Consider the following 6,816-nt stretch of genomic DNA (forward strand, 5'->3'; position numbering starts at 1 on the left):
CATTATTAACCCATTCATTGTTTAATAACATGCTATTTGACCTCCATGTGTTTGAATGTTTTAGAGCATACAATGGGGGTAAAGACAACTCTTCGAGAAATGGTACTGGGAAAATTCGACAGGTACATGCAAAACACGAAACTAGACCACCAGCTTACACAAGAATAAACTCAAATGGATTGCACACTCTCATTACTGCGAAAGTGGTAATGTGTGATTCCTTTCTCAATTCCATATTCAATCGTTGCCAAGTAAATCCTATTCTTTCTTTGTAATATTCTATTCCCACTGCCTGGGCCTTGAGTTCAGGACATTAAATATTTTCACCCAAACTGCAACCACCATCTTTTAAAAAAATTTTTTTATTGATTTTTAGAGAAAGAGGAAGGAAGAGGGAGAGAGAGAAACATCGATGCAAGAGCACATCAGTAGGCTGCCCCCTGCGTGCCTCCTGCTGGAGATCGACCCCCAAACCCAGGCATGTGCCCTGATGGCAGAATCAGAGCAGCAACACTTTAGTGCACAGGATGCCGCCCAACCAACTGAGCCACACCAGCCAGGGCACAACCTCCATCTTCTGAAGCATTCTCTAATTTCTCATATAATTCATCCTATACTCGAGTGACAAATTAATTTTCCTAAACCACAGATGTGACCCATCACTTTACTACCTAAAATATTTGTTCCTCAATATACAAGTCAAATCCAAAAACTTTTTCAGCTTGGCATTTACAGCCCTCCATTATCTGGTCTTTATTAATACTTTTTCATCTCTGCCACCCACTATTTCCTTACCTTGTGCTCCAGCCAAACATAGCTAAATTTAATCATATCTGAAAACTCCTTGAATAGTCCCTATATTCTTTCTTTTTTTAATGCTCACCCGAGGACATGTTCATTGATTTTTCTTCAGAGAGAGGGTATGAGAACGGGGGGAGGGGGGTGAAACATTGATGTGAGAGTAACAGCAGTTGCCTCCTGCATGTGCCCCAACCTAAGCCAGGTATTGAACCCACAACCTTGGTATGCACCCTGACCGGGAATCGAACCTGCCACCCTTTGGTGTACGGGACAACGCTCCAACCAACTGAGCCACACTGGCCAGGGCTCTCTATCTTCGCTTATGTCATTTCTCTCCTCCCACCCCCAACCTGATTAACAGTCTCCATTCATTTGTAGCTTTCAGAAGCTTACCCAAACTTTGGTTCAAATAATCTCATTTTTCAAAAATCTTCCTCCATCCTGACTCTAATATATGTAAAGGCTATTTTTAATATCACTTATACTGCATTTCTACTATAGTTACCTGTGTAATTCATATCCTTCCTGTTAAGATTATAAGCAACTTGAGATATGAATGGCTGACTCATTTGTCTTCCCACAGGACACTGCACATGGCTGACATTCAATAAATATTAAATACATGTTGAATTTATAATAAAATATGTACATAAGATAATAGCATGGTTCATAAAATTATATAGGAAGTTTCCTTCATTTTCTAATGGAGAAAAAACACTGCCAAGAGAGTTTTTTGTTTTTTGTTTAAGTTACCTTAATTATTTTCTGTAAAGGCAGATTAAAAAGTGCATTTCCCCTAACATTGACCAGTATACCTTCCACCTCTTATGTGTACATGAATAGTTATAAAAACTTCCTTGGCTCAAAATATAAAATTGCTTTCCAAGGTTACAATTTTACATAATTATAGGTACCTAGTGATCATACACTCAATCGCCTTACCACTGAAAACAGTACTGTGGAAGGAAATGGCTTGCCTGGAGGCTGCCCCCAAGCCCACAGCGCTGAGACAGCCCCACTTGTTTTAGAGAAGGGCCGTCACAGTATAATTGTACTTTTCTGTTTTGCTTCCTCCACACCCCCATGACATCGATCAGCCCAAATGTTTGTTTACAGCCCATACTTCCAGGTTCACAAGTTAAAAATAATAGGCTTTAGGTTAAACAATTAACTCAGCAAAGATTTACTGAACAAGTACTATGTGGAAAGCACTGTTGGGGACACAGAAATTAATAAGACATAATTTTCATCTTCTGGAACTCATGATTAAATGCACAACACACACGTTAACAGCTCCATTATCAAGCAGATGATGTAAGTGCTAAAAAGCTTCCAACAGGGTGCAAACTAAGCTCTATAAAGAGAGAGAAATCTGAGATGAATTTAATCCGAATTATCAGGGAAACTTCAAATGAAAGATGGGTTTCTTTTTAAATCAAGCGATAACATTGAAGATTTTAAAGATTATTTTTGAGTAAATAACTTCATTTGTTTTAAGCATTTTTATTCACTAGAACTACAACAGAATTGCGTTTTTCCCATTGAAAAGGTAACTGATTTGACATGAGTTAAAATTTTAGTTATATGGATTTATTTATAGCTCACCTTGAAACACAGGGAAATGTATTTTACAGACAAAACTTGTGGCCTGTTCAAAGGAAAGAAACAATGTACCCAATAATCTATATTAATATTTACTTAAAATTATACTCTCAGAGAATGGCTAGGTACATATAAATGGGCCAATTTTTACAGAAATTTGTTCAGCATTTCTGTAGTCCATTAAAAGGGTAAATACTGAACTGAAAATAAAATTCAGGGCCCTAGATTCATTTTTCATTCATACGACCGCCTCCTGCAGCACAGGCTTATTCCAGATACATGGCCAGAGGTCTGACTCAGGCCTTGAAGCATTTGCTTTTCAAGTGAGCTCCACCGACACCATTTCTAGACTTAGATTCTCCCTTAAGGATTCGGAGCTGCCTTGACCTGATGCTGGACACGCTGAACACTGTGGGACAGAGGAAAGGACCGCACTCATCTCAGCTTAAAATTAGGGGCACAGAGGGGCGGGCAAGTCCCAGCTGACAGATGCCAATGGGGGGCATTTTAAGAAGAAGAAATTATGACAAGACAGGAGTGACCGCAAACTGGGGACCATGCAGAAAGGAGTACGGTATTCCAAACTGCTACTATTTTTTTAAAAACTTCCAGCTCTTCATTACATTACAGAATTCATCACACGTTTTGTAATTACGGACCGGTTCAACAACAAATTAGGAAAAAGTTTTAGGATAAATTCTATGCAGTTTTACAAGACATTTGCATTTAAATATTCCATTCAAACCAATCTCTTGAGATTCCCTATAAATACAAAGGAACTAAAATCAGATGATAGGTTCAGGCAGGGGAAGCTGGGAACGAATAACTAATATAAATTTGGGATCGGGCTACATGGTGCAGTGAGTGTCCTGCTCCAGGAGCCGGCGGGGACCCCAGTGGATGGGTTGAGCGGGGGAATATCTGCGCCCCGCGGGCCCCCGACACTGATTCCACAGCCGGGGCTCCGTCCCTCCTTCCTCAGCTCCTGGGCCCCGGCAGGTCACCCTTTCAACCCGCGGGGCCGCTCTCCCCGCAAACATGACTCCCCTGCGGGTGGTGAAGCCGCCCTCACGCACTCACCTGCTCACCGTCCCCCTCGCAGGGAGCTGTCCCCAAGGTGGGGGAAGGTCGCCCCCAGGGAGCTCCGGGAGGTGGTCCTGCCCGAGGTCCCACCGATGGGGTGGCCCGCAGGCTCGCGGGAAGGGAAGTGGGCGGCCTCTGAGCGCGGGGCTGAGGGCAGGTGCGAGCCCTGGGGGTGGGGGAGGGAGGCGGGCGGGCGGGGTTGTGCCCAGGTGACCGAGACTAAGTCCCATGGCACCGAATTGAGCGTTTGGAGATTTATTTGGCCACCGTCGGAGGCTCCAGGGCTCCTGCCCGAAACAAACCCGCAGCCCCAGCAGTGTTTGCGGGAGGATATAAAGGCAGAAAAACAAACTCCTCTCTGTCTGGGAGGGGGAGCAGCTGGGTCACCAGCCGGGCGGGGAGCTGGCGGGGCGCGGCGGGAGCTGAGCCCCGGCTCATTGACTCTCCAGTCGGCGTCCTCGGGGGGCCGCTCCTCTGCGCAGGGAGGGGGGAGGGCAGCGCTTCTGGGGGAGGGTCCGCTGCTCTGGCTCATCCTAAAGTGGCGGCTGCAGGGTGGAGGATGGGGCGCTGTGCTTCAGGCGGCTGGGCCCGGGTCCGAGCGCACCCCGCCCGCTCCGCCCGGAGGAAGAGCCGCCCTCACCCGGAGAGGAGAAATCCCGCAACTTCAAGAGAAATGCCCCCCCAGGCCCCGGGAAAGAAAACCTTGGGGGATTTGCCCCCCGCCCGGAAATTCTGTTTGGGGGGGCCTCCTGGGCTGGAGGCTGACTTGTGGGGAAGGGGGACTTCCGTTCCTCCAGCGGGTGCGGGGCCGGGCCAGGCGGGGCTGGGGCGGGGGCGCTGCGTCCCCTCCAGCCCTGTCTCCGCGCAGCAGGGAGGGTGAAGGAGGGAAAGACACTCACCTTCCTGCAAACGGGAATTTAAAAAGCTGGGGCAGCAATACTCATATCTGACAAATAGACTTCAACATGAAGGCCACAGCAAGGGACAATAAGGTCCCTACACACTAAAGGAACGGATCCAACAAGGGGCATAACCCTGTAAGCACATGTGCGCCCCAGACAGGAGCACCTCAATATGAAAAGAGCTTCTGCAGACGTTAATGGAGACATCGGCAGCAATGCAGCCATGGGAGGGACTTCAACATCCCGCCCACCTCCCTAGGGAGATCTCCCGGACAAAAATCAGCAAGGGAACAGGGACTCTCAATGACACACTAGGTTAGATGCATTTAATCAACATTTACAGAACATTCCACCCCAAAGCCGCAGAAGAAACACTCTTCTCAAGGGCACACAGGACATTCTCAAAGATGGACACATGTTAGGATACAAAACAAGTCTCCACAAGTCCAAGAAGATTTAAGTCACATCAAGCACCTTCTTGAATACAGTGCCAGTGGGAATGCAGACTGGTGCGGCCACGGTGGAAAACAGTGTGCAGTTTCCTCAGAAAATTAAATCTGGAACTGCCAATTAACCCAGCGAGCCCACTTCTAGGAATATATCCTAAGAAACCCAAACACCCTGTATCCATAGCAGCACAATTTACAACAGGTAAGATCTGGAAACAGCCCAAGTGCCCATCAGTAGATGAATACATTAAAAATACTGTAGTACATTTTCTGCATGGAATACTACACAGCTATAAAAAAGGATCTCTCACCTTTTGAGTCAGCATGGAGGCACCTGGAGAGTATTATGCTAAGTGAAATAAGCCAGCCAGAGACAGACAAGTACCAGAGGATCTCACTCAGATATGAATCTAATGAACAGAACAAACCAATGAACAAAATAGATCCTGAGAAGCACAGAACAGACTGACAAACCTCAGAGGGAAGGTGGAGGTGAGGGGAGGGGAGCGATTAACCTAAGAATTTATATGCATATAAGCATAACCTGTGGGCACAGACAATAGTGTGGTGAGGGTTTGGAAAGGGGGGATGCTGCTAGGTAGAGGGGATCAATGGGGGGAAAGGGGCATCTGTAATACTTTCAAAAATAAAGATAAATTTAAAAATAACCAAAAAACCACACCACAGAACCTAAAAGTATATCCCAAAGACAAAAAGAACTACAAAGAAATCCTAAATTGAATCCAGTTACTTTAGTGTTAGTAAAACAATATTTGTATTGTTATTTTGAAAAGATTAGATATACATATATTGTATGTTAAAGCAAATAAGTAATTATGTTGATGTTATTAGGATCTCAGGTTTTCAGGGTAAAAATATACAAATATTTTTCCCCAAACATTTTTATAATTTATATATTTTTCAAGCTGTTAAGCAAAAATTCTATAATCTTCCTTTGATTTGAAAACATCACTATGAATTCATGATATATTTTTTCCTATCTATGAAAATATGTGTTTCCTAGTCTGTCCACTAAAAAGGCCTGAAAAAAATGATGCCTAGTGGCAATGGGCTTTCCTACTCACTATCACTTAGATGGTGGTCTCTAAACACTATTTCCCAATAAAAGTGGCTAAACTTCAGTGCCCAGGTCTAATACAAGACACTTACAAAATACTCTTTAAGTATCTTGTCATGCCAGAAAGAAAGGACCTATCAGAATACTAGGGCCATATAAAAAGATAATTAACCAAAGGGGTTCCCCCTCCCTAAAGATGAGACAATTTAAACATGACTACAGTGGATTGAATCACATATAACCCATGTGTTATAAATCTATACAATTCCATGAGTTCATAAAGATGCTTAACAAAAAGCAAAACTATAAACATTTGGAAGTAGCTCTTCTGAAAACTGGTGATGAAAGGGAAAGTATCAGGCACTAATTCTGCTTTCCTCATAAAATCTGTACTTCAGAGTAATAATTGGATGACAAGGGAAAAGTCTTTATAGAAGAATTGCAGCTAATCAGAGCTAAAGCAATAATAAAAATGTAAAACTCATCATGTTTCAAGCCTTAATAAGATAATGCATCCAAGCAATGAATCAAGGGATACCAAAACCCTTCCACGAAAGGTGGATCAGGTTCATTATGTTAATCTTTTGACTTTTGTGTATGTTTAAATGTTTCCATAATAAGTGTTTCCATCTTTAGGCTCCTTGTCCCTAGCATAGCACCTGGCATGTAAGAGTCAACCATTTTTTGTTTTATGTGACTCAGTTCAGTCAGACCTTATCTGTGTTCCTCAAACAGCTCCCCATTTTTAGGAAATCTTTTGTTTCTGTCTAAACCTGTGCTGCTCACACTTCAATGTGCCTGAGGGTCGTGGAGTGGGACTGGAGGTTCTGCGTTTCTAATAAGCTCCAGATGGTGATGCGTTTCCTTGGCTGTGGACCGTGCTTTGGGCCTCAAGGATCTG

This window comes from Miniopterus natalensis, chromosome 1, assembly GCF_054644295.1.
Source record: "Miniopterus natalensis isolate mMinNat1 chromosome 1, mMinNat1.hap1, whole genome shotgun sequence".
Taxonomy (NCBI): domain Eukaryota; kingdom Metazoa; phylum Chordata; class Mammalia; order Chiroptera; family Miniopteridae; genus Miniopterus; species Miniopterus natalensis.